Source organism: Apteryx mantelli, unplaced genomic scaffold, assembly GCF_036417845.1.
Source record: "Apteryx mantelli isolate bAptMan1 unplaced genomic scaffold, bAptMan1.hap1 HAP1_SCAFFOLD_20, whole genome shotgun sequence".
Taxonomy (NCBI): Eukaryota; Metazoa; Chordata; class Aves; order Apterygiformes; family Apterygidae; genus Apteryx; species Apteryx mantelli.
In genome coordinates this window covers 15,192,963-15,218,169 of record NW_027118553.1, presented here as the reverse complement: position 1 = coordinate 15,218,169, position 25,207 = coordinate 15,192,963, and the positions used below count along the sequence as shown (strand labels likewise).

The 25,207-nt window shown below is 51.3% G+C and overlaps 1 pseudogene; it reads left to right on the top strand.

Annotated features, from left to right (window-relative positions):
* Positions 1 to 1,407: 1,407 nt before the first annotated feature.
* Positions 1,408 to 25,207, top strand: part of LOC136996051 (olfactory receptor 14A16-like) — a 48,121-nt pseudogene continuing 24,321 nt past the window's right edge.

The window sequence follows — 25,207 nt, the reverse complement described above, 5'->3', positions numbered from 1 at the left end:
CAGCACTGCAGGGCGAAGCTCTGGGTGGAAGGAGTCACCCCTGGCAAGGTAGGTTCATTCTCCTGCTGAGATGGTGCTGCATTGATCAGGGCTGCTCTCAGCTCCAGCTCACCCCCACGATACTTCCAAGAGGCCTTTTCTAGAGGACAGTCAAGGCAGGGACAGGGGTTACCTTAAACAGAAGGGCTCTCCTGAGTCGGTGCTTTCATTTTTCCTCCTGCTTGCAGAGTGCTGGCAGGGAAAAGCCATGGGAGAGAGAAACAGCTCCCAGGAGGAAAAGCTCCGAGCAGTGAAGAGAGGATCCGTGAATGAGAGGAAACTAGAACCATAAATGCCGTGTGTGGGAGGGGGAATTTGGAGACCTCCCTGTCATGCCCTTCAATGCAGACCTCTTCCTCTAAGCAAGCCCCCTGGGTCTCCTCTCCCACCCAGCACAGCCTCTGCCCTCAAGGCCAGGGGCTCCAGGGCATGAGCTGCATGCTCTAGCCTGAGCTCCAGCAGAGGAGAGGGGCATCTCTCTGACAACATGCCCATCTCCCACTGTGTGACAAAAGGGCTGAGAGCAACTGTCCTTGTCTGTGCAGGTCTGGGAGGTGGTGCGCACAACTGGGTGAGGGGAAGGCTTTCCTGACTGCCCATCTGTCTCTCTCTCCTTGCTTTCCCTGTGGTAGGAGCATCACAGTGTTGCTCCTTGTTTCCTCATCTGTCTGTGCTGGTCTGGTTCTTGCTCTCGTGCCCTCTGGGCTGAAGGAGGGGGGTTCAGCTGCAGTTAAGGCAGTAACATCCCACTCCCACTACATTGCCTGAAGAAACAGTGCAGATAGTAAACTGATGTGAGAACAGGGTCCATCTCATTGGGACAGGGATGTCTAGGAAGGGTCAGGTCAGCCTCTGCCTTCACTGCCCTGTTTCTCTCCCTTGCCAGAGTGGGAGCTGCTGTGACTGATCCAGATACAGACAACCCTGTTCAAGAGGGCAAGGTTGGGGGACATGACTCCCTCGCAAGGGTCTTCTCTTTCAGAGTCAGCTGCCATGAGTGCTGTATTTGTCTCTCACAAGGCTGAAAAGAGAATATTCCTTCTGGGTCACCAAACCAAATCCCCATTACTCAGCTCAGGGCACCCATCCCCAGGTATCCCCACCAAATAGACGGGCAGTCTAACACCTCTGTTTACACCCCCCAGCAGAGCAGGGCTGACTCCTGTGGAGCCGATAGGCAGAGGCCCCTGCGCTGCACGGCACCCTCAGCACAAAGAACAGGTCAGGAAAGGGAGCGGAACAAGGTGAAGGAGAGAGTCAGTGTGGGAGGTGCTATGAGGAGTGGAATGTGTTTTGCTCAGAGAAGCCTGTTCTAACCTGTCAATGCCTTTTCCTCCTCGGACAGTGCCCTGAATGAAGACAGAGCAAATGTCCAACAGAAGCTCCTCCAATGAGTTCCTCCTCCTGGCATTAGCGGACATGCGAGACCTGCAGCTCTTGCACTTCTCGCTCTTCCTGGGCATCTACCTGGCTGCCCTCCTGGGCAACGGCCTCATCATCGCAGCTGTAGCCTGCGACCACTGCCTCCACACCCCCATGTACTTCTTCCTCCTCTACCTCTCCCTCCTTGACCTTGGCACCATCTCCACCACTGTCCCTAAATCCATAGCCAATTCCCTGAGGAACACGAGGTCCATTTCATACTCAGGATGTGCTGCCCAGATATTTTTATTTGCCTTTTTCATGTCAGCTGAGTATCCTGTTCTCACACTCATGGCCTAGGACCGCTTTGTTGCCATCTGCAGGCCCCTGCACGACGAGACCCTCATGGACATCAGAGCTTGTGTCAAAATGGCAGCAGCTGCCTGGAGCAGTGGTTTTCTCAATGCTCTCCTGCACACGGCTAATACATTTTCAATTCCACTCTGCCAAGGCAATGTGGTGGACCAGTTCTTCTGTGAAATCCCCCAGATCCTCAAGCTCTCCTGCGCAGACTCCTACCTCAGGGAAACTGGGCTTCTTTTGATTGGTGCCTGTTTATTCTTTGGGTGTTTTGTTTTCATTGTGCTGTCCTACGTGCAGATCTTCACGGCTGTGCTGAGGATCCCCTCTGAGCAGGGCAGGCACAAAGCCTTTTCCATGTGCCTGCCTCACCTGACCGTGGTCTCCCTGTTCATCAGCACTGGCATCTTTGCCTACCTGAAGCCCCCCTCCCTCTCCTCGCCAGCTCTGGATCTGGTGCTGACTGTTCTGTACTCAGTGGTTCCTCCCGCAGTGAACCCCCTCATCTACAGCATGAGGAACAAGGAGCTCAAAGATGCCCTGAGGAAACTGATTCAGCTGGTACTAGTTCAGCAGAAATAACCTGCCCATGCTTTGCGCAATCTCCCTGTGATAATCATGTTAGTCCACAAAGGTCTGAACTCCTTCCACTTCTCTAGGAGCACAAACCCAGTCTCTCTGACCCAGAGGCCTTCTGGGAATTTGTCTATCACTGTGGCAGACGTGGTCTCTTTAATAAAAGAGGATTTACTCAATTCCGTGCTTGAAGGTTGGGCTCTTCTTCCAAAGCTGGAGCCAAAAATGTGCTCAAGGACTTTCACCCTGAAAGGGCTCGTTGCTTTTCAGGGGATCTCCTGGGCTCAAGGCAATGAACTCAAGGGGTGATGTGTTAGGGAACCAGGGCTGGATTCAGTTGTCACTTGTGGGTGCCCAGTGCTCCTGGAGGTGGTGAATGGTCAAGAGGTATCTCCCATACGACAGGGCTGGAGACTGATACCTGTCCTTCTCAAAGGGAGTATGGAGCCCCCAGGAGAGCACAGGGCATCTCCAAGGGCACCATGTGCCTCGGGGTGGGCAGTGAATGGAGCGTCACAAGATTAAGTGGAGCCACCCAAAGGTAAAGCGATAAACCACTGAATGTCCAGGCTAGTGAGAGCTCTGCAATCCCATGGGAGGCAGCATGAACCCTGCAGGCACAGGGAAGGGAACCTGGAGAGTTGTTCATGCCTCCTTCAATCAGAAACCATGGGCTATATTAAATGACACCCCTGAACACAGCCTGAGCCCTTTGAAATGCCCTGTGGTTGCTTGGAGCATCGTCCATGGCCACAGACCCCTTGGTAGGGGTTGTCAGGTGCAAGGATTCCTGTCCGGCTGGATCTGCTTCCCACCCTGACCACCATGGCCAGTATGGAGTCGCCCCAAACCCCATTGCCCCATAGCCACTCACTCTGCAGAGCAGCACCACCAGCTCGGTGCCTCACGGGGAGCAGAGGGGAGGGTTCAGGACTGGCTGAGCAGGCCAGCACTGATGTACAGACACACTGACCTGGTGAAATGCTCTCCAGAGAGCAGGGATATGGCAGAGCGCCCTTCTTGCATGTCCCTGTCCTGCTGCAAGGGTGGAAGGGTCACCAGGGAAATGGCCTGTTTCTGCCTGGGGTCAGTGCAGGACTTTTGCATGTGAGATGAATGTGAGAGCTGCTGCACTGCAGAAATACCAGCCTTGCTGCAGCCCCCACTGCCCCCTGCCCCTGCCCTGCTGACCTGCTGCCACCCCTGTGCTGCCCCATCTCCCATTCCCTTTCCTCGCACCACAGGGACCAGCGGTGCAGCAGGAGCTGACACAGCCCCGCAGCCACTGCCTGGCCCCCAGCCCTCCCCTCCTTTCCCCCCAAATATGACATCTATCTTCAAGAAGGACAAGAAAGAGGATGTGGGGAAGGACCTGGGGGTTGTGGTGGGCATCAAGTTGACAGGATGTCAGCAGGGTGCTCTTGTAGCAAAGACAGCCACCCTTATCCTGGGTTGCATTAGCAAGAGTGCAGGCAGCAGGGTGAGTGCAGTGGGACACACTAAATATGCTGGCAGTCTCAAGTAAAGAGGAGCAAAATAAAGGGCAGAATTGGAAGATTACTAGTCTTGGAGAGAGTGGTATGGTCAACAGAGTGCCCGGGTACTGGAAACGTTTTAAAACAGCCCCCCCAAAAAAGGCATTTCTGCCATTGGCCAAGTAGCTGGAGGCAGATGTGCCCAGGCTTGCTCACGGGGCAGAGCGCCAGGGAGACTTCTCCTTGACTCTACTTCTAATAGCATGTCCAGGATTATGATTTTAGAACATGTCTTTGCTAATCTAACTTAACCCAAGATTAAAGCATTAGGACTCATGCTCAAGCACACCAATGTGGGGAAAAGAAGCCAAAACACCCCTTTCCATCGCCTGCAGTGGCTGCGGGATGAAGCCTGAGTTTGTTCTGAAAGAGAAAAGATTAGGACTGAATGTCCTGAGGGTGATTCTAAACTACTTGATGCCTTCTGTGCTTTTCAGCAATACTTCCTCTGGTCACACCTCAGTCTACACTTGACTGCATTTTTCCCCTTGTGTAATAGGTCAGGACTGTGAAGATAGAGCTGAGTCCAGGGCAATGCCAAGCTGATAATCTGGGCAGCCTGGAGAACCCACTGAGAAAGGAAATGTGTGTACGAGACCTCACAGTAAAGGCCTGGAAAAACCAAGTGACTGTGACCCTCCTGAGGTGCCAAGGATCCCAAGCCCTGAGCCATGGGGCAGGATACAGCCTCCTCTGATCGCTCATGCCATGGGCTCATGACACACCTCACAGTCAGAGAGGTAGAGGAAGAAAGTAGAAATGAGTGAAAAGAGGGAGAATTCAGGCCAGGAGTCCCACCAGTAAACATCTCCAAATACAGGTGGATTTACCCCCTCCCTGGCAAGGCTGTTTCTTCCATGACCAGCAGTACCTGGGGAAGGAGGGTCTTTTCCTGACAGTTCTCATGGGATGCAGGGCAGCAGGACTGGAGTGACCCCTTCCAGCCACGGGGGAGATCCTGGGCACTCAGGCAAAGATTTCAGTCTGGAACCTTAAAGTCCTGAGTGACTGAAGACTACAGGATGCCTCCAATGTGTGGCTCACAAGGGACCTGAGTCACATCACAGCCACCCTTGAAACACCCTCAGAAGCAGATCCCATAACATCTGGCCTCAGAAAGACCTGCAGTATTTCTCTGCTTTTCTCCCTAAACCTCAAACTTTCTTTTTAGCTCCTCAGCACCGGGGAGTGCACCTAGGGGTAGGAGCACCCTACACCCAGACTTTCATTGTGTTGAACTAAACCAAGTCCCCAAGGTACTCGCTGCAGCTGTCTGGATGGGCACAGATGGGTCCTGGCCCTTCCTGTTCCTCCCAAGCATGTGGCTGTGATAACACCCCTGCACACACTTCCTGGGCCAGGCACTTGGGGACAAGCAGGCAGCAGTGCTTATGGGAGTCCATCAGGACCATGCCTTCAGGATCAGCAAGGAGACCTCAGGCTCTTGTCACCGTGTTGGAGAGCAGCTGGCCGGTCAGAGGGCTGGAGGGAGGAGGGACAGGTCCCATGAATCACAAGGGGAAGGTGCTGACGGGTGCCTGGGGCCAGGGCACTGCTACCTCCTCGGCCCTCCCCCAGCTCCTGGGATGCCACTGCAGAAGCAAGCAAAACTTGGGGAAAAACCCTTCCCCACCTTCCAGAGAGTCAATGACAGGGTCACTTCTGCGTGAGAACATGACGGGCCAGCAGCAGGGACATGGCTGGGGATTGTGCTTGTGGGGTCACATCTGCCTGAGGAAATGATAGGCCCAGGCACATGACTCAGATGTGGGCCTGCAAGGTCAGTGCCACTTCAGTACCTGATAGACAAGAACCAGGCACATGGCTTCAATGCTGACTGTGAGGTCACTTCTTCCTCAGTACCTGATAGGCCATCAGCAGGCTCTTGGCTGGTGTAGGTTCCTGTGAAGTCACCTCTGCCAGGGGGCAGGCAGAAGCAGGTTAATGTCTTCACTGTTGTCTGTGAGGTCAGTGATGCCAGAGAGGCCACTGGCAGGCACAGGGTCAGCAAAGTGGCTGTGATGTCATTCCAATGTGAGAAGCTTATAGACCTACAGCAGGAAGATGGCTGTGAAATGTATTGTGAGGGCATTTCTGCCTGAGCACCTGACAGGCAAGTAGCAGGAAGGTGCTTGGGATGTTGACTGTGAGGTGACTGCTGCTTCAGTACCTGATACGCCAAAAGTGGGACATGGTTGTGATGCTGAGAGTGAGCTCACGTCCTTCTCTATAGATCGTATGCCCTCAGCAGGCCCTTGCTTGCTGTCGGTTCATGTGAAGTCACCTCTGTCTGCTGCTGATAGGCCAGAAGCAGGTTTATGGCTTGAGTGGAGACTGTGAGGTCATTTCTGCCTGAGTCCCAGATAGGCCAGCAGCAGGAAGGGCATCAGCAAAGCAGCTGTGAGGTCACTTCAGCCTGAGCAGCTGAGCAGCAGCAAGAGGGCTGTGAAATGGCTGGTGAGGCCACTTCTGTCTCTGAAGCCAACAGGCCAGAAACGCGCTGGCCTTGCAGGGCTGTTCCCTGCTGGGCTGGGGCTCTCCAGGGAGACCTGAGCCACCCCCAGGCTGCACTGAGCAGGGGGGCTTTGGCTGGGCTCCTGTTGCCGTGGATCCAGCAGGGTGCCTGAAGTGCATGGAATAGACTCATCACCAAGTTCATGCAAGGAGGGATTTGGATGGCTTCTTTGGGACTTTTTGGACACTGGAAGAAAGAGCCTGCTGTTGCACTTAGAAAGAAACACTTATCAGCTGGTAGAAATGAACCGCACGCAGCACAGAGCTACGAAACCACAGTTCCTGCAGTTGTGTGGGGAGTCTGTTGTTCTACACAAGTGCTCTGTCATGAAATATATCAATACACACACACATATATACACACATATATGTGGATATACATAAATACATATCACAGAAATATATATAAATCATAAATATGTGTGTGTGAGTGTGTGTGTGTGTGTGTGTGTGTGTGTGTATATATATTCTTTAAGTGTCTAGGAACTACAGAAGACATTCCTGAGCATCATCTTTTTTTTTTTTTTCTTGGGAGAATAGGTGTTTTCAGCACTGGAGAAAGACATTTAGCCAAATCAGGATATTCAGGAGAGCTTTGCAGAGACTTGTACAGTCTCCTGTGCTGTGTGGTAGGAGTCAGACTTAAGAATATAGCATGTTCCCATTAAATGACAAAATACAAATGAATATATTTCAGCTCTAATTTGGAAGCTGTACTAGTGCAAGTGAGGGATACGGACTATTCAGGGAAGTTAACCAACATCTCTTGTCTTTCAGGTGGTATTAATCACATTTTAAAAGAGGATGCAATGTACAGTGATGAGGAATCACCTTCAGGGTTCTGAAGATGAATTGTCTCATCAAATGCCTACTAGACAAGAGGAAACATTCCTTACCTGCAGCAGGTAAATGTCTGTGTCCCTTGGATTCAAACTGCTTAGTCTTTGTAAACGGCCTTGGCTGTTTTAAGAGTGAGGGGGTGGGAGAATAAAGAGTAGAGAAAAGCTGGCCGGGAAGGGAAGGTTATATCAATACATGGAAGAAGTAAGCATGGAGCTGAAACTCAGTACTGGAGTTGCAATAAAGTACGTTGTTATTACTGACCAAAAGGAAGGACCGAGCCTCCACCAGAAAGATCCACAGACTTTTAGTCATGTTGACTTAAAACACAGTATTCCTGAAGTGACTCAAAACCAAGGAAATGTGTTGTCCATCCTTTTAGGTAATAAATAAATAAATAAATAAATAAAATATGCGTTTGTGTAGCCAAACAGCTGGAGAGCCAGGCTACAGGCAAAGGTCTCCCCTGGAGCCTGCAGGAATAGGTGCTCTGGAGAAGTTGGCAGCTCCTGCCCTGGGCCTGTCTGCTCTGTTTGCTAGCATCACCTCCCCTGAAGAAAGATGCACACCGGCACCTTTTCACTTCTTTAAACACATAGGATTCATTGATTCAAGTGTGTGTGTGGAGGGGGACCAGAACTGCCTGAGTGTTGCTCATCTTATCAGACACACAGAGGAATGCATCCTGGGAAAGGATGCTTGGAACTCCTGGTAAGCAGGTGGCCTAGTTTTAATGTGCTTCCTGTCCTTTCTGCCTGAAAATCCACATTTCTTTTAGATTGAATGACATCTAATGAAGATGTTGTGCATGGCCATAGCTTCCATTCTGAATTACACAGTCAGGATGTTGCTGTCAGCTCAGGGAGCTGGAAGATGCTGCTCCTAATCCTCTCTCCATGGCAAGAGCTCCTGCTGGTCTCATTCAGATAGTGGTTTTCGTCTCCTCGTTAAGACTCTGTAGCTCCCAGGAGGTGGTTCTGCATCAGCCTGACTGCAGCTCATGCCCTTCTTCTAGCCTCCTTTTTTGTAATGCAGCCATTTTTTTGTTTTGTTTTGTGTTTTGTTTGTGGAAAGAAATGTGTTTCCTGTCTTTCACTGTACTTAAGAGGAATGGCTATAATACACTTGTTGATTCATATAAACATATTCTTTAGTTGGATATATTTACCAAATATAAACAATGTTGCAGCCTGTAATGCCCCATCGGAGGCATTAAAAGGCTTTAAATACATCTATTTGTACATCTGTGCCTTTTTCTTAAGGAGGAGAAAGTTAAAGCATGAATAGACTTGGTGCTGTTCTGTTCCTTTTTACTTTTAGGCAGGAAATCTGTCCTGTTGTTTGGCATCCCTCTATTACAGCATCTGGACCTTTAGTGGAAGTACTTGAGAGCCATTAAAGCATGGACAGACATGTTACATGGTTGGATGCTCATCTGCCACATAAGAGGATTATCTCCCTTTGGGTTATGTGATGGCTGCCTCTGTGGTCATCTACCAGTAATGTCTAGTCAGTGCCCAGATCTACTGCTAGCACTTTCCTCCTGGGGACCAGAACTGCCTGAGTGTTGCTCATGTGATCAGACGCACAGTGAAATGCATCCTGGGAAAGGATGCTTGCTGCTTTGGTCATGGGGTAGAGGCTTGTCTGCTTATGTGCTTGAGGTACCACCTGCAGGCAATGGCCTTTGATCATCCCGATCAAGGAACCTGGTCGGAAGGAGCCTCTGGAAATGAGACAGCAGGCTGTGAGCTGGGGAGCTCTTCAGACAGGCGGAAGGTTGTCACCTCTTATAAAATGAACTTTGAAATTATGACTCATAACCAGGCTTCTCTGACAGTGCCTGCCCTCAGCTTTCCTGCCTGTGTCATGCTGCTTGTGCTCCAGACTGACTTGGACACCAGCATCCGTAAAGCCCAAAGGACAGCACCAGCTATCATTTATATTCCACATGTCCGTGTACAGGGGGAGGCTCTTGGACTCTCACTGAAAGCTACATTTACTACACTGTTACAGAACAGTCCAGCATAGGCAGCAGTTTGGTAGCTTGCAACACCAGCTGGATGCCATGCAAATGTCCCCAAAGAGCTATTCCTATCAGTAGCTTTCCTTCTTCAGTTTCCTGTTCAGTTATGTATCCCTGAAGCACCTGAATGCTGTGCTTTCCCAAGCGAATGGATACCGTCATCACGAGGGCACCCTACCTGAATCTTCTAGAATTTCCTGTGGCAGCAAACAGCGCTGAAAACGTTTGTCCAAAAGTGTTTTCTGAGTCCAGAGATTCACTCAGGCCCAGCCTTCCCCCCCATTCCAACACACACAAGCTTTTTAGACAGATGTATAATTTTGCCTGGGAGAGTGAAAACTGGCGATTTCGAGACCGTTATTTGTGTCCTGAACCAAATGTATGAAATGTTTGCAAAGTGCAGGCAATCAAGATCTGTTTGCCAACAGCATAACTTCTGACAGTCTGCCATTGCAAAAGATAGGTGTCACAGTGTTCACAATAGGAATGGATTTAACATTTCAATACCTTCACTACAATATCAGTTCTTTCTTCATAAGGGCCAAATCTCTGCAAATTAGGAAGCTAAATTCCATTCTGTGCTTTGGTAACTTTGGGAAGACAACTGCACCGCTTTCCATCAGCAGACTTCAGTAGGAGTACATCCTCCACTTTCTAGACTTCTGGGAGTTGCCATTAACAGCTTACACTTCTGGTGATGATGTTTTCCTCAATACAGAAACACAATTCTTAACCAGATGTGTTTATCCCGCATCATCCTTTTCTGCAGAGCTGCTGCCCAGCTGGGCACTGCCCAGCCTGTATCACTGCAAGGTGTTGGTCTGCCCCAGGGGCAGGACATGGTGTTTGTTTAGTTTTGAATTTCACAAAGTTCCTGGCCACCCATTCCTCCTGCCTGCTGAGGTCCATCTGGATGGCAGCCCTTGAGCTTATGGTAGTTCTCTTGGTGAGGTGCCATTTGAAAATATGATGAGAGTTGTGTTCTCCAGGTCGCTGATGAATGTGTTAGACAGGACAGGTCCCAGTATAGACCCCTGTGTACTCTGCCTTTCACTGGCTTCCAGGTAAAGCACCACTCATTCACAAAAGCCCTCTGAGCTCGATCATCCAACCAGCTTTTAACCCATCCGGTTGCCTGCCAAGCCTATCATAATGCCCAATTTGTATACAGGAATATTCTTGGAGACAGTGTCAAACTCCTTGCTAAAATCATGGTAAATGACATCCACTGCTCCCCTCTCCTCACCAAGTGCAGATCTTTTATCACAGAAGGCAATCAGGTTGGTCAGGAATCATTTCTCTGCACTAAATCCATGCTGGCAGTTCCCAGGCACCTTCTCCTCCTTCAGGTGCCCAGAAATGTGATGCAAGATGATTCACTCCATGAAACACTCCTCACCAAAGAGAGGCTGAACAGCCTGCAGCTCCCTGGGTTGTCCTTGTGGCCTTTTCTGATGATGGGCACAATATACCCCTTCTTCTGGTCATTGGGGCCTCCCCTGATCTCCACAACCTTTCAAAGAGGATAGAGACTGGCCTTGTTGTGAGAGCAGCCAACCCTCTCAATGGCCTCAGGTGCAGCCCATCCAGTCCCATAGACGTGTATGGGTTGAGTTCTTGCAAGTCATCCCTCCCTCAGTCATCACCCAGCATTGGTTGCTTTTTTTTTCCCCTCTGGACTCCTGACTAGGCACAACAGCCTAGGAGACCTTCTTGGTGAAGACTGAAGCCAAGAAGGCCTTGAGCTCCTCACACCTATCTGCATCTGCTGTTAATAGATTCCTTGCCGGATCCAGCAGTGAGCCAACATTTTCCTTTTTACTCTTTTCCTGAAACTGAAGCTGTAGCAGCTCTTCTTCATGCTCTTGATGTTCCCTGCAATGGGCAATCCTAGGGGAGCTATGGCTTCCCTAAAATCATCCCTTCTCACTGGACAGTATTTCTAAATACCATCTTGCAGGCTCGCCTTCCTTCTGCTTCCTTATTGCCCTGGGGCTCAGTCCTGAGTTCCCAGTGTAGCCAAGCCGATCTCCCAAGATGTCTACTAGTTCTACTGAGTACCACTATGGACTATTTTTGTGCTTGCTGGGTGCTGTCCTTAAAGACCTGCTGGCTTTCCTGAGCTGCTGGACCCTTCAGAACTGCCTCCCATGGGATCCCCCACCAGTCCCCTCAACAGGCCCGAGTCTGCCCCTCTGAAGTCCAGGGTCTGTGCTCCTCTACTATCCTTCCTCACTCCACTCAGGATCTGGAACTCTACTTTTCCTTCATCACTGGAGGCAAGGCAGACACTGACTGTACCATCCCTGATCAGTTCCTCCCTGTTTGAAATTTTCAGATACAAAGAAGCATCACAAATCATGCATTTGTGCTAAGAAGCTGTCCCTGATGCCCTCCAGAAACCTCCTGGCCTGCTTGCACTCTGCTGTTTGGCCTTCCAGTGCATGTCAGGGGGATTAAAGTCCCCCCAATAAGAACCAGGGTCTGTGATCCACAGACTTTCTCACACTGCTTAAAGGAGACTGCGTCCACCTCCCCTACCTGATTGGGTGGTCTGTAACTCCCATTGCGATGTCACCCTTGTCACCCACAAGCTCGCACCCAAACCCTTGCCTTAACGTGTTAGGAGCTCCACACGTCTCAGCTGTCCCTTCACACAAGGGGCATCCCCTTTCCTCATCTTCTCCGTTGGTCTCTCCTGAACAGTTTGTACCCTACCATCAGGGCTCTCCTATCGTGCAAGTGATCCCAACACATCTCAGTACTCTAGCAATGTTTCAGTCAGACTGGTCATGGTGCAACAAAGCAGGTGGCAATGTCATGGTGAAAGGAGGTTCCCACTGAGAGAGCAAAGCCTGCAGGGCCCAAGGCCAGGGAGAAACAGAGCTGGGCTGTGCAGAAATGGCAGGAAAGAGGTTTGCTGCCTGAGCTGACTCTGCAGCACCTTGGGGCCTGTGACAGAGGTGAACCAATGTCCAGGCAGGATAAGGTGCCACTGAGGAAGTCCCTGCTCTGGACAGCCTACGATCCAGTGACCCTGTGGATATCATTAGCACAGTCCCTGCTTATGTCATCTGGGGACGGAAAGAGGGTGAGGGAGAAGAGAACTAGAAGGTTTCAAGAGCGCAGGGACATGAGTGGAGACCTTGGTGGGATGTGCCTCCCATTTATGCAGCATGCTTGGATGTGGGCAGTACAGCCTGTGCCCGAAGGCAGAGGTAGGAGTCATTTGTTTGGGCACAGGTAGGAAACACAAGATGCCCTGGGGCACTTGCCCAGCACCACTCCGAAAGGGCATGGCTTTCCTGTAGGGGCCATACTGTATGTGCTAGAAACACGCATTTGTGCTGGACACCCCAGACATCTGACATGGCCCTGCCAGCCTTTTTTTATGTCATGACATGTAGTGTCTGCACTGGATTACATCAGGATTTTGCACTGTAGGGATCTGCCTGTGTCACAGCTTCCTAGTGAGTGGTGCTCTAGCAGTACTAGGCATCTGGGGTCATTTGAGACGGCCAAGGAAATTCCCCACCTGGCCCCCACCTCATGCTCCAGAAGGATGTGGGTCTCACAGTCACTCCAACAGAGCAAGCAGACACTGGCACATGCCTGGGACCACCTCTGTCTCTTCAACTGTCACCAGGTGTTTGTGTGGGACTCCCACCCTCCATCTCAGGTGATTATAATGTGAGCTTAGACAGGGATCTCACACGCAGACATCTATTTTGTGTACACTTTGACTTAGGCAAGGAGAATCCCACCTCCTGCTTTTTTTTGTGGAGTTGGTGGGAGAGAGCTGAATCCCACTGCATCCCAGGGGCTTCTAAATAGGCATGAGATGCCCAGATTGACTCATCTGAATCAAAACCTGAACCATGGGTAAATGACCTCCCTTCTTGTCCTCGAGTAGCTTCCTGCCTAGTTAGGAGTGACACATTTCCACCTCTTGCAGATAACCATCCTTTGATGAGACAAACGGTAATGCTGGAATCAGTTTCCCTTCAGTGTTGAGGAAGAGACCAATGGTGATGATTTTAGTCTACTTCAGGGAACATTTCCCAGGAGGAGGGAGCACAAGGGACAGAGAAAGTCAGGACTTCAGCTGGGCCCCTGCTCCTAGGCAGGGCCAGGCTTCGGGGATGGAAGGAGCTGCTGGCAACCTGGCAGCACTGTTGACAGACAGCTGTGTCCAGAGGCAGCTCCTCTGCAAAGAGCAGCAGGGCTCCAGGCTCTGCCTGCTGCTGCTGCCATGAGATGAGACAAGGCAGAGAGAAGTGAAAGGCAGTGTGGAGTGGGAGGCCAGAGGAGAGCTCATTGTGGGAGGAATCTTCACAGCTCCTGACACAGTAAGTCTCTGGCTGCAGGGCAATGCTCCTGAGGTTCCTGGAGGGATCTTCTAAACCCATCCCATCCTATGAGTGATAGATTCAGTCATGAATTCAGTGACCTCTGGTCTGTGAGAATCTTCACCAAACCCCTTCAACCCCACCTCAGCCTACAGACAGCACGAGCAGCACCTTGACTGCTTTATAAGAGTGTTTCTGACCTGATCCTTAAGATCTGTGAGAACAGAGATACCTGTGCCCAGTGCCCTGTCCTGGGAGGTTTCTGTAGGGCAGAATGGAGCCCACAGAGGGTGGGATAGGGTCTGTGAGCAGCAACAAGGAAAAGATGCTGGGACAGAGTAAGAGCTGGCAGCAGGGACAGTGCCAGGCAGCAGAGATGGGCAGGGAATGAGAGGGAGCTGCTAACAGAATCGTCCTGGGAGAAAGGATCTGAGCAAGTCTTGCTCAGTCTCTCCAATGCAGACAGCTTCTTCCGAACAAGCCCCCCATGTCTCCTCTCTGACCCAGCAGAGCCTCTGCCCTGACAGCCAAGGAGTCCAGGGGCTGAGAGCGACTGCCCTGCGTTGTCACCATCTGTGAAGCAGCATGCCCAGCTGGGTAAGGTGAGGGCTTTCCTGAGTGCCCATCTGCCCCTCTCTCCTTGCCTCCCTTGGCAGCAGGATCATGGGGTTGCTCCTTTTTTCCCCTTCTATCCATGCTGTTCCTGTTCTTCTCTCAGGCTCCCTGGGTTTCAGGGTTTTCAGCTGCAGTTCAGACACCTGCCCTGCGAGTTGTGCAAGAGAGGGGTCTGCTTGGAGTGAGGTGTTCGCAGCCCCCTTCTAGCCCATGCAATTCCAGGAAATGCAGTCTGTGGTGTTGGGAAATGAGCTGACTCTCCCTTAAGGAGACCCCATCTTCAGTCCTTAATGTCCTTTGACCATTTCCCTGTCATGTCCTGCCAGACTTTGAGCTGCCCTCCAGAAGGGCACCGCTGCCTCATAGCATCTCTGTGATGTCCAAGAGACCCGTGAGGAATCTGCAGAGATGCTGAGAGTATGGAAATGGTGGTGGGAGGCTGTAAATGGGCATCTGAAAAGAGCCCTGTGTGTCCTTGCCTGGAAGGGGAGTGTGGAGACCTCCCTCTGGTGCCCTGAGAAAGGGAGAGATGGTTGGAGAGCTGCGGTTTTGAAACTGGACTCGTCTGCTCTCAGCAGGGGCTGGTTTCTTTTTAGGGCAACATATGGGAGTGATCCTCCCCCAGCTCCAAGAGGTGCGAGCAAAGGACAGCTGGGAACAAGGCTAATAGACAGACAAGCTGTCCTCACTCTGCACCAAGCGACAGGGAATCCATTTTTCTCAGGATTCACAGTAGAAATGCTGAGAATTGCTGCCTTGAGAATCACTGCCCAGGGGTGACAGGGGCATCTCAAAGCAAATGAACATTATTAAAAAATCCCCCAAACTCTGTTCCTCAACCCTCATTCTTTAGAAGTGGTGGTGCAGACGCTGAAAAGCCCTTCCACATGCCCAGTGGATTTCACCTGACAGGAACTGTGACTGTCCGAGCTAGTCACCCCCATTCCCATGTATCCCACCACTGTACAACTGCACTGACTACTCTGGAGCTGATAGGCAGAAGTCCCTGCTCCTCGTAACACATTCCACCAGTGCAAATTGTAGCTCAAGCACGGGAGCTGTGCACAGATCCTGTCTGTAGAGAGGCAAAGTGGAGGGTTGCGTGAGAACTGCAACATTTGGGGGGTTTCGTTGCTTGAAAAGTCTCTCCTAACTTCTCAATGTCTTTTCTCCTTTCGACAGTCCCCCATGCCCAGAGATAGCAAAATGTCCAACAGCAGCTCCCTCAACGAGTTCCTCCTCCTGGCATTTGCAGACATGCGGGAGCTGCAGCTCTTGCACTTCTCGCTCTTCCTGGGCATCTACCTGGCTGCCCTCCTGGGCAATGGCCTCATCATCACAGCTGTAGCCTGCGACCACCACCTCCACACCCCCATGTACTTCTTCCTCCTCAACCTCTCCCTCCTCGACCTTGGCTCCATCTCTACCACTGTCCCCAAATCCATGGCCAATTCCCTCTGGAACACCAGGGCCATTTCCTACTTGGGATGTGCTGCCCAGGTCTTCCTGGCTTTCTTCTTGTTTGGAGGAGAGTATTCTCTTCTCACAGTCATGGCCTATGATCGTTTTATTGCTATCTGTAGACCCCTGCACTATGGGACCATCATGGGTGGTAGAGCTTGTGCCAGAATGGCTGCAGCTGCCTGGGCCACTGCTTTTCTGTATTCTTTGATGCACACTGGGAACACATTTTCAATACCACTCTGCCAAGGCAACACAGTGGACCAGTTCTTCTGTGAAATCCCCCAGATCCTCAAGCTCTCCTGCGCAGACGCCTACCTCAGGGAAGTTGGGCTGACTGTGGTTGGTGCCTGTTTATTCTTTGGGTGTTTTGTTTTCATTGTGTTGTCCTACGTGCAGATCTTCACTGCTGTGCTGAGGATCCCCTCTGAGCAGGGACGACACAAAGCCTTTTCCATGTGCCTCCCTCACCTGGCTGTGGTCTCCCTGTTTATCAGCACTGTCCTGTTTGCCTACCTGAAGCCCCCCTCCCTCTCCTGCCCAGCTCTCGATCTGGTGGTGACTGTTCTGTTCTCGGTGGTGCCTCCAGCAGTGAACCCCCTCATCTACAGCATGAGGAACAAGGAGCTCAAAGATGCCCTGAGGAAAGTGATTTCATGGACACTTTTCAGCAGTGTTAAAATTGCCTTTGCTCTCCACAGTGGAATCCCAGGGTATCCCAACTAGACCTGAGCTTTGTTTGTTCACTTTATTTTTACTATTATTATTATTCCTATTATTATTATTATTTGTTATCATGTTAGTACACAAATGCTTGGATTCATTCCACTTTTACTGAGATTGCTCTGTCTCACCTGGTACCCACATAAAATTGTGTCTAACGCTGCGTCAGGACTGACTCCAGCACAGTATCTCTGTAATAAAGTAGCTTCTACCCAGTGCAGTGGCTAAAGGCTGGGCTTTTCTTCCAAAGCTGGTGTCAAGAAGAGGCCTAAGGAACTGCATGTCAAAAGGACCTGCTGGGCAGAGTTGTCCATGGGTTTAGAAGCAAAAAGCTCATAATCATGTTATGATCTCTTAGAGACCAAGGGCTGGATTTAGGACTCGCCCATCACTGTCCAGTGATGGTGGAGATGACGAATTGTCAATGGTGATGTACAAACCCAGGGCCATTCCACATGTTAAAGCACAGTGTCAGATGCCCGTCCTCCTGGAGGGGAATCTGGAGGTGCCAGGAGAGCTCTGGGAATCTCCTGGGACAGTGTGTGCCTGGGGTGGGCAGTGAGTGGAGCCTCACAAAGGGAGAGGTCCTCCAAGGTGGAGTCACCTAAAGGTAAAGTGCTAAACACAGGTATCCGTGGTCAAAGGAGGACTCTGCCATCCCAGCAGAGGCAGTGAGGACCCATCTGTCATGGGGAAGGGAGACTGGACAGTGATTTATGTCACCCTCTGTGAAATACCAGGGGCAGGATCTAGAGGCACACCTGGTCACAACTAGTACCCTTGGAAATGCTCCATGGTCCCTCCAAGCACTTGCCACATCTGCAGACCCCTGGAGGGATTAAAGGCCCTGATTCCCATTTGGTTGGGTCTGCTTCTCACTAGCACCAGCATGGCCAGTGCAGAGACACCAGTGGCCCTGCGGCCTCACAGCCCGCTCACTCTGCAGAGCAGCACCATCAGCTCGGGGCCTTGCGGCAGAAGAGGGGAGGGGGTGTGGGAATGGCCAATGAGATCAGAGGAGGGATTGGGAGAGATGAGAAGGAAGTGGAACTGGGCTTGTAATTGCCGACCTTTAATGCAAAAAAATGTTCCGAGTGTGGGCACACTGAAGTGAGCTCCCAGTGCAGAGCCAGAAGCCCTTGCTCTGCTGGCCCTCCACATGGCCTGGGAAGTGCCTAAAGAAAGATTAATGCTCCCCACCCTCCCAGCTCCTTGTGCCATCATCCCTCCTGAAGGGAGGCACCAAAAAGAAGGCTGGGAGCCCTTGTGGGAGCTTGTGTTGAAGGAAGCAGCACCCAGGAGCCATATCAGTTTGCTGCTGTCCCTCAGGCCCTGTCTCCAGCACATGTTGTTCAGTCAATCTCCCCTACCCTATGTGTTGGTCCTCACCCCAAAAGTCACCCCCAGACAAGGCTCCATGCCCAGCTCAAGGACTGGGCATCCAGCTGTGAGCCCTGGGAGGACGAGCTCTCTCCTGGGTCCTCTGCAGGGTTGTCAGGGAGCATGCAGAGGAGGTCCTGGGGCCGTCTACTGGGCCTGTAGACCATCCTCTTCCCATGGGGCCCCTCATACAGGGTCTGTCAGAACAAAGATGCAACCCATCTTGTTGCTGCATGAACAGAGAGGAGAAACAGCCCCAGGAAACTCCTCCCACACCCAGCCCCTCACACCAACCATTTCCAGCACTGGCCATTCTCCATGGTGCTGGTGAGGGGTGATCTTGGAATGTGACCAGCTCCATCTGCCTGCTGGGCTCAGCACCTCTATGGGGGGAATGTCCAGCCCTGCCTGGGATCTCCCTGGGCCCAGACCTCAGCAGGCCCCAGAGCATGGCCTTCTGCTAACCCCTTGGGGACAGGATGAGGGATGGGCACGGCTGGGGACTGGTGGGAGGCTGCTGGGCAGAAGAGCCATGGGGGCCAGGGCACCAAGGGCTGTCATGAAGACCATGCTGGGGGGATGTTTAGCCACCCTAGAATGCACCCTGTCCTTTGTGGTGCCTGCACAGTGGGACAGTGGGGCAAGGCAGCAGGGCTAGGCCAGGGGAGGGATGAGGTGCAGATGGGAGCCACACACTCCAGAAGCTCCCAGCGGTCATGGAGGGGACTTGCTGCTGTTAGCAGTGTAACGGGTTTCTCAAGGGCTACAGCCACTAGCACTGCCTGTCAGGACTCCCAGAGACAGCACAGATGGTCGGTGCTCAGTACCATAGTTTACAGTGCTCCCCATCTCTTGTGTCAAAATCCTCTCTCAGGAGCACAGCTGGCTGCATCACTCCCTGCCCATTGTGGAAAGGAGCTGCTGGAGCTTCTCTTCTCACCCCTGCTGACCCCAGCTCTGCCTTGGTGTTGGGCCACAGACTCTGCCCTGGGTCATGTTATGTCTCCTTATGCTCTCCTCTGAGACCACGTAGGGACCTGCAGCACATAGCTCTCTTTAGAGCTGGCCACCATGGCCTGCCTGAGTGGTCCCAGGAGATCCCAGCAAGGCTGTGCTTGGAGGTGAGGCTGTGATTGTCCTCGGTCAAAGTAGTTGGGATGGTCTGGCTGGAGGCCAAGGGGAGAAAAGGGCAAGAGACAACAATGAGGAGATGCAGTAAGGGAAATTTCAAATGCATTTAAGGCAGAAATAAAGAAACAACCATGATAGTTGAGCAGCACTGGGACAGGGGACAGAAGATCTTTAAAAACACTCCTGGAGAAAGCACTTACCAACCTGATCTGACTGTAAAGTTAGCCCTGCCCAGAGCTGATCGTGGTCCTGGAGATCTCCAGTGGTCCCTCCCGACCTAGATCCTCTAGGAGGAAGGGGCTGGAAAGTGGAGTCCTGGGCAGGGGACACTGTTGTGGGGTTGAGGCCTTGCTGCCATTTGTACTGCCCGGACAACCCCGTGCTCAGAGTCACACAGTGAGTAAGTTCATCCTCCAAAGGAGTCTCTGCTCCATGGACAACAGGAGTCAAAGCAGTGTAGGGAGACTGCAGAAAAGTTCTCAGGAACACGCCAGGCATTCAGGCCCTTTGACTGCTGAGGTGTCCCCAGACCGGTGCTTTGCATCCTGAGTCTTAGGCTCTGAGAAATCTTTAGAGCCAGAGCAGATGGGAGTCCCATCTCCTGGACTCATGGGTTACAGGGCATCAGCAGGGCTGTACTGGCTGCAGGGAGGGAATCAGTGCCCGGGGCATGAGCAGTTCCCCCTCTGCCCTCGCCTCTTTCTTCACAGCCCGGAACAGAGATCATGTTTCCTGTGTTGGCCCTCCCTGCCGGGCTGCATTCCGAAGTGGAGGGGACGCAGGCTTCCCACTGGGGAAATGCAGGAGAGCCCAGTCTCATGTAGAGGAGCAGGGTCCCAGCACACCTGCTGGGTGGTCAGGGCTGCAGGCTGCAGACCCCACTCTGTTCCCCACAGACCTCCTGCCAGGGGTGGAGGGTGCCCAGCAGCAAGGCACGCGCGCCTGGGGGTCTGGTGCCATTGGGGTGGTGGCCTTTGGACCAGCCTCTGTCTGTAAGTGACTCAGGAGCTCCTCCACCTCGATGTTAGTGGCAAAGAGGGTGTCCCAGCTTGTTCCCTCTGCAGCTGAGGATTTAATTCTCAGGAGAAAGCAAAAAAGAAACCCTTTTGTCCATGGGACTTATACTACGCTGCCAACCCTCTACTGTCTTCTCCTGCTCTATCACCCCAGAAGTCCTTTGGCAGGGGCATTTTTTGGTTTCCAACCCTCCATTGGACCCTGCTTTGGGCAGCAGATTGGGCTACAGGCCTCCTGTGGTACCTTTAGGATGAATTATCCTAAAAGCCTATGATCTCAGGCCCCATTTCAAGCACAGAGCAAATGTCTCTGGGACAGGAGTCATTTGTGCTTTATGTGACCATCTAAAAGAAGGCAGGTGAACACCTCCTCCTTCTTCCTTGTTGACTGTAAGGGCAGCCTGGGAGGCACTGCCTCAGGCATAGCTACATTACCCCTGAAGTTCTTTGCATCCACCTTTAACCACAGAGAGGTCCATTGACTGGATCCTCTCAGTGGTGAGGGGAGAAATGCAGGCTTTTCTGCAGAGTGAGGTTTCTACCTCTGTAGTTGTACCTCTAGGTAGATGGTGGCATCCTGCCCTTTCTTTCTTGCCTGAAGCTCAGGCTGAATGGGGATGTGAATGTGGAGGTTGGCTGTCACTGCAGTGGCTGTGAGATGGTGGAGAGGTAGGAGGAACGACAGAATCACCACCCTGCAGTGCAGCAGAGAGGATATCATCTTGTTCAGGATCTGCTTGTCAGCATCCCACAGGTGACTGTCCTGGAGGGCAGAGGAGCCATGGAGCCCTTTTGGATTGTCAGGGACAATGTCCTCAAAGCACAGGAACACTCCAGTCTGCAGGGAAGTCCCTCAGGGCCTGGCCTGAGGCTGCCTCAGATGAGCAGGGACTTTGAGATTTAGGACTTGAAAAGGCAGAAGGAAGTGTACAGAGGGTTGGAAGGGGAATGGGCTACCCAGGAAGAAGACACAGCCATTGTGTGTGGTGGAAGGGATGGAGTTAGGCAAGCCAAAGCTCAGCTGCAGCTGGAGGTGGAGTTGGAGGTGTAACTGGGAAGGAATGGGGAAGGTAACCAGAAGCGCTTCTGCAAGTACATGGGCAGGACAAGGAAGGCAGGTAGAGAAGGAAAATGTGGTCTCCCTGCTCAGTGGGGCAGGAGACATAGTGACAAAGACAGGGGAAAGGCTGAGGAGCTCATTGCCTCTATTACCTTGTCTTTTACTGGTATTGTCTACTGCAGGGCCTCCCTGGCCCACGAGTCCTTTGGCAGCATCTGTGTTAGCAAAGCGTCACCCATGGCAGAAGAAGATGCAGCTGGGGAGGAACTTTGCCCAGTGGGCACACACAAGTCCATGGGACCAGACAGGAAGCACCCCAGGGAGAGGTGGCCGCAGTCACTGCAATGCTGCTCCCGATTGTCTATGAAATGTCAGGGTAATCAGGGAGGTTCCTGATGACTGGGGAAAGGCAGATATCACACCCATTTTCCAGAAGGGCAAGAGGGAGGATCTGGGCAACGACAGGCTGGTCCTCTTCATCTCAGTCCCTGGGAAGGTGATGGAGGAAATCCTCCTGGAAACCATCTCCAAGCCTATGAAGGACAAGGCCTGGAAGAGGCAGCATGTGTTGACCAAGGGGAAATGGAAAGCATGCCTGACCAACCTGATTGCCTTCTGCCATCAGATGAATGGCTTTGTGCACAAGGGGAAAGCAGGGGATTTTGTGAAGCTTCACTTTAACAAGGCCTTTCACACAGTCCCCCATAGTCTCCTTAGAGGCAAATTGTTGAGCTCTGCCCTGGATCAATGGACCATAGGGAAGGCGGAAGATTGGCTGGACCATCAGGCTGAAACGCTGTGATCAGTGGTACAAGTTCCAAGTGGCAGCTGGTTAGTAGCGGCATCCCTCAGCAATCAACATGTGGGGCAGGACTGTTTAACATCTTGATGAATGGCCTGCACAGTGGATGGAGCGCACTCTCAGCACCCTTGTGGACAATGCATAAGTGGGGGAGCCCCTGGGCAACCTCATCTAGTTCCCTCTGCATTGAACAGGGGGGTTGGGACTAGATGACATCCAGAGGTCTCCCCCACCCTAAGTGCTGTGATTCAGTGCACCGTTCCCTGGAGAGCTCTGTAAAGAGAGAAGAGGCTGAGGAAGCAGAAAGGAGAGAGAGGCAGAAGAAGAGATCTGAAACATGTCCATTTAAATAAAGTAGTTCCTCAGAACAAAGTTTCTCCATGCAGAGTAAATACCAGCAAATGTATTTTGATGAATAATGTATCTCTGTCTATATATGTTTACGCTCGCATAGACAGACTAATTCCTGTAGTGCATGAACATGGTGCTGCCAATGAATAAGAAATAAATAAATATTTGTCAATGGTAAAAACTGTGTGAAGTTTTGGAAATGAGGATTTTTTTTGTCAATTATTGCATTGAAGATATTTTAGAGAGTCCTTTGAAACACTGCCTTAAAACGGGTATGTTGAGATTTGTGCAAATTTGTTCACCCAAAAATAGATGAAGCTGGTCACCCTGTTTTCCTCAGCAGTTGAGAGAGCCTGACACCTCAGAGTGCAACATGCTCTGTGCAAAGAGTGAGGGGTGGCATGGACAGCCGTGGGCAGGGGGTGGGCTTCTGAGCACTGGGCTCTGTGAGAGACACAGAAATATCCTGTTTAGTGGTGTAGGCCTGATTATAACAGAAAAGTTTAGAAAATGACATTAACAATGAAACAAGAAAGGAATTAAGACAAAGATGGAAAGCAAAGAAATGTTTTCTTATACTTTCCAGCTTTTCATTTTTTTGTGCTCTTATTGTCTTTCTTGATTTGTTCTGTTTCAGTACACTAGTGTTCTGGGGAGATTATGCATTATCTTTCTGTCTGAAAAGGACAATGATTTTGAGAACTGTGGTGGGATGCAGTCACAGGGTCATGGGTGGCTGGTGCCATTGCAGGTGCCCTGGTCCCCTCTGCCCAACCTCCATCTGCGGCTCTGAGGAGCTCTGGTCTCCCGCAGGTCCCCTGCGAGAGCTGCCAGGCCCAGGCAGGTGCCTCAGAGACACCGGGGCCTCTCCAAGTGCCACTGGGTGCTTGTGGTTGGACCCCTGAGCTCTGCCTGGAAAAGTGAAGAGCTGTTTTCAACATTAAAAAAATAAATAAATGAGAACATTTTCATCATCTGAAAGGACTGAATGATTTTAAAAAAATGTCAGTGTTTTCCCATGATGACATAATGGAAATTTTGAGGAAGGCCATGAATCTCAGGGGAAGAAATGTTGATCTGCCCATTAACATGCGTTACCACTGCTCTGTCTGTTATGCTGTGGATGTAGTCTCAGTGATCTCTCACATATTCCCACATCCCTGATTAAACTGATCATTTCTAAAGTCAACTGTTTGTCAGACTATCTGGGCATATGCACTTTCCATAGTTTCCAGTCTTCCTCCTCCCCTTACTCTTTATTGTTCAGATACCTCCCAAGTCTCCAGTTGCTGCTTTAAGCTTCAGGGAGTCTGAAGCTTGCCGTGTCTTTCAGGAGTCTAATTGTCTCTTCAATCAACTCCTTCATTGTATATCTATTCAGTCTTTCCTATCTATTTGTGAAGAACATTTCAAGGAAGGTTATTCCTTGTAGACTGTGGACCTCACTGGAGGGAACTTGGACTTGACATACAGTTGAGGAGTTTATTTTATTTCTTGTGACACTGGATCAAGTTTATTTGTGTTTGATCCGAATTAAGGCAAATCCTTCTGTGCCTGTTTGCAGCTAGTTGTCTAAGGAAAGCAGGTGGGAATTGATGCACATGAGCTGTAACATTCAGGTGCAGCCTTGAGTGGCAAAAGGTTCGATTTGAACAAGAGTGATCTTAGTCCCCAGTGGCTGAGGAGGGAACTGTCAGGGCTGGGGAGGTGGGGGGGCAGGTTGTCCATACATGTCTCCCATCAAAAGTACTGCTTTTCCTAGCTGTCCAGACTTCATTAGGAGACACTGTGGGTCAGTATGAATTGGAGAATGTGAGTATGACTTATTCTGAAAGCTGAAGAAGAAAGAAAGCTTAAAAGCAGACATCTTTCTTTTCCAGGTGCTCATTGAAATCTGCCTTCTTTCAAAACCCTCCTGAAACCTCTCCAATTAGCCACACAAGAACTGGGAAACTGAAGAAAAATATGGGAAGAAGCATGGCTCCGTAGGGGTTTTGGCATCTTAATGACCCCTCGGGTGTCTTTGGTGTTGAGCCCATGAACCTCAGATGATGAGAGGAGACTGAAGAAACCTCTCAAGAAGTTTATGTCAGAAGCAAATCCCCAAGTTTCTTGGAGTGTTAATGGGTCCCACTGAGGGTCATTATCAACAAAGGTTCCCCAGGGGCTGATTAGAGCAGAAAGTTGGAGGCCCTGATTGCAGGTAGGCAGAGGCAATGTGCAGGTGGCTGTGATGCCAAGTCAACCTTGATGTGTGTTATCAAGCAGAATGGCCAAGACCCACAGCCAGCCCCTGGGTAGAGTGATCCTTCTCCTCACATGTCACTCAGGGCTCTTCCTGGGGACAGTGTCAGGTTGGGGGGGAGCGCAATGCCTAGCGCAGGACAACGACACAGCACCTCCTGGGCTCCGTGGAGGTGAGGAGGAAGCAAGGCCACAGTGCTGTAAGGAAACGTCATATTCCCATAGTCCTCGGTGGCAGAGACACTAGCCATAGCAAATGGGACAAAGACCTCAGTTCTGTTGGAGGCTTTCAGCCTTGACATTGACCTCAGTCGTCTCCACCACAGGCTGTCCTATGCTGTCCCAAAGCTGCACCTGTTTCCCTGCAGCCTGTAGACACCCAACCTGCTTCCCCACCTTGCTCTCACCGAAGGATCTCCCCACCTTTACTGACATCCTGCTGTCCTTGCTGGCTGCTCCTTGAAACACAAAGCCAGGGGCTGATCACGGAGTCCCTCTGGGTGCCCTCTTGCACCACAGCACTACCCTACGAGTGACATTCTTGTTACCTGAAGTGCAGTCTGAACCTCTCAAGATGCACTTTGTGGCTCTTTCCCCTTCTCATGCTGCTTCCTACTACCAAGAACTACCATCATCTCTGAAACCACCCTGTCACAGGCAGTCACAGGTGACTACTGTATTGGCCTTAGCCTCCACTTCAGCAGGCTAAAGAAGCCCAGGTCCCTCAGCCTCTCCATATGGGCCATGTGCTTCAGACCCCCAACGACTGCTTGGAAAACCTCCTCTGCACCCTCTCCAGTTGCTCCCCCTTCCTCCAGCACTG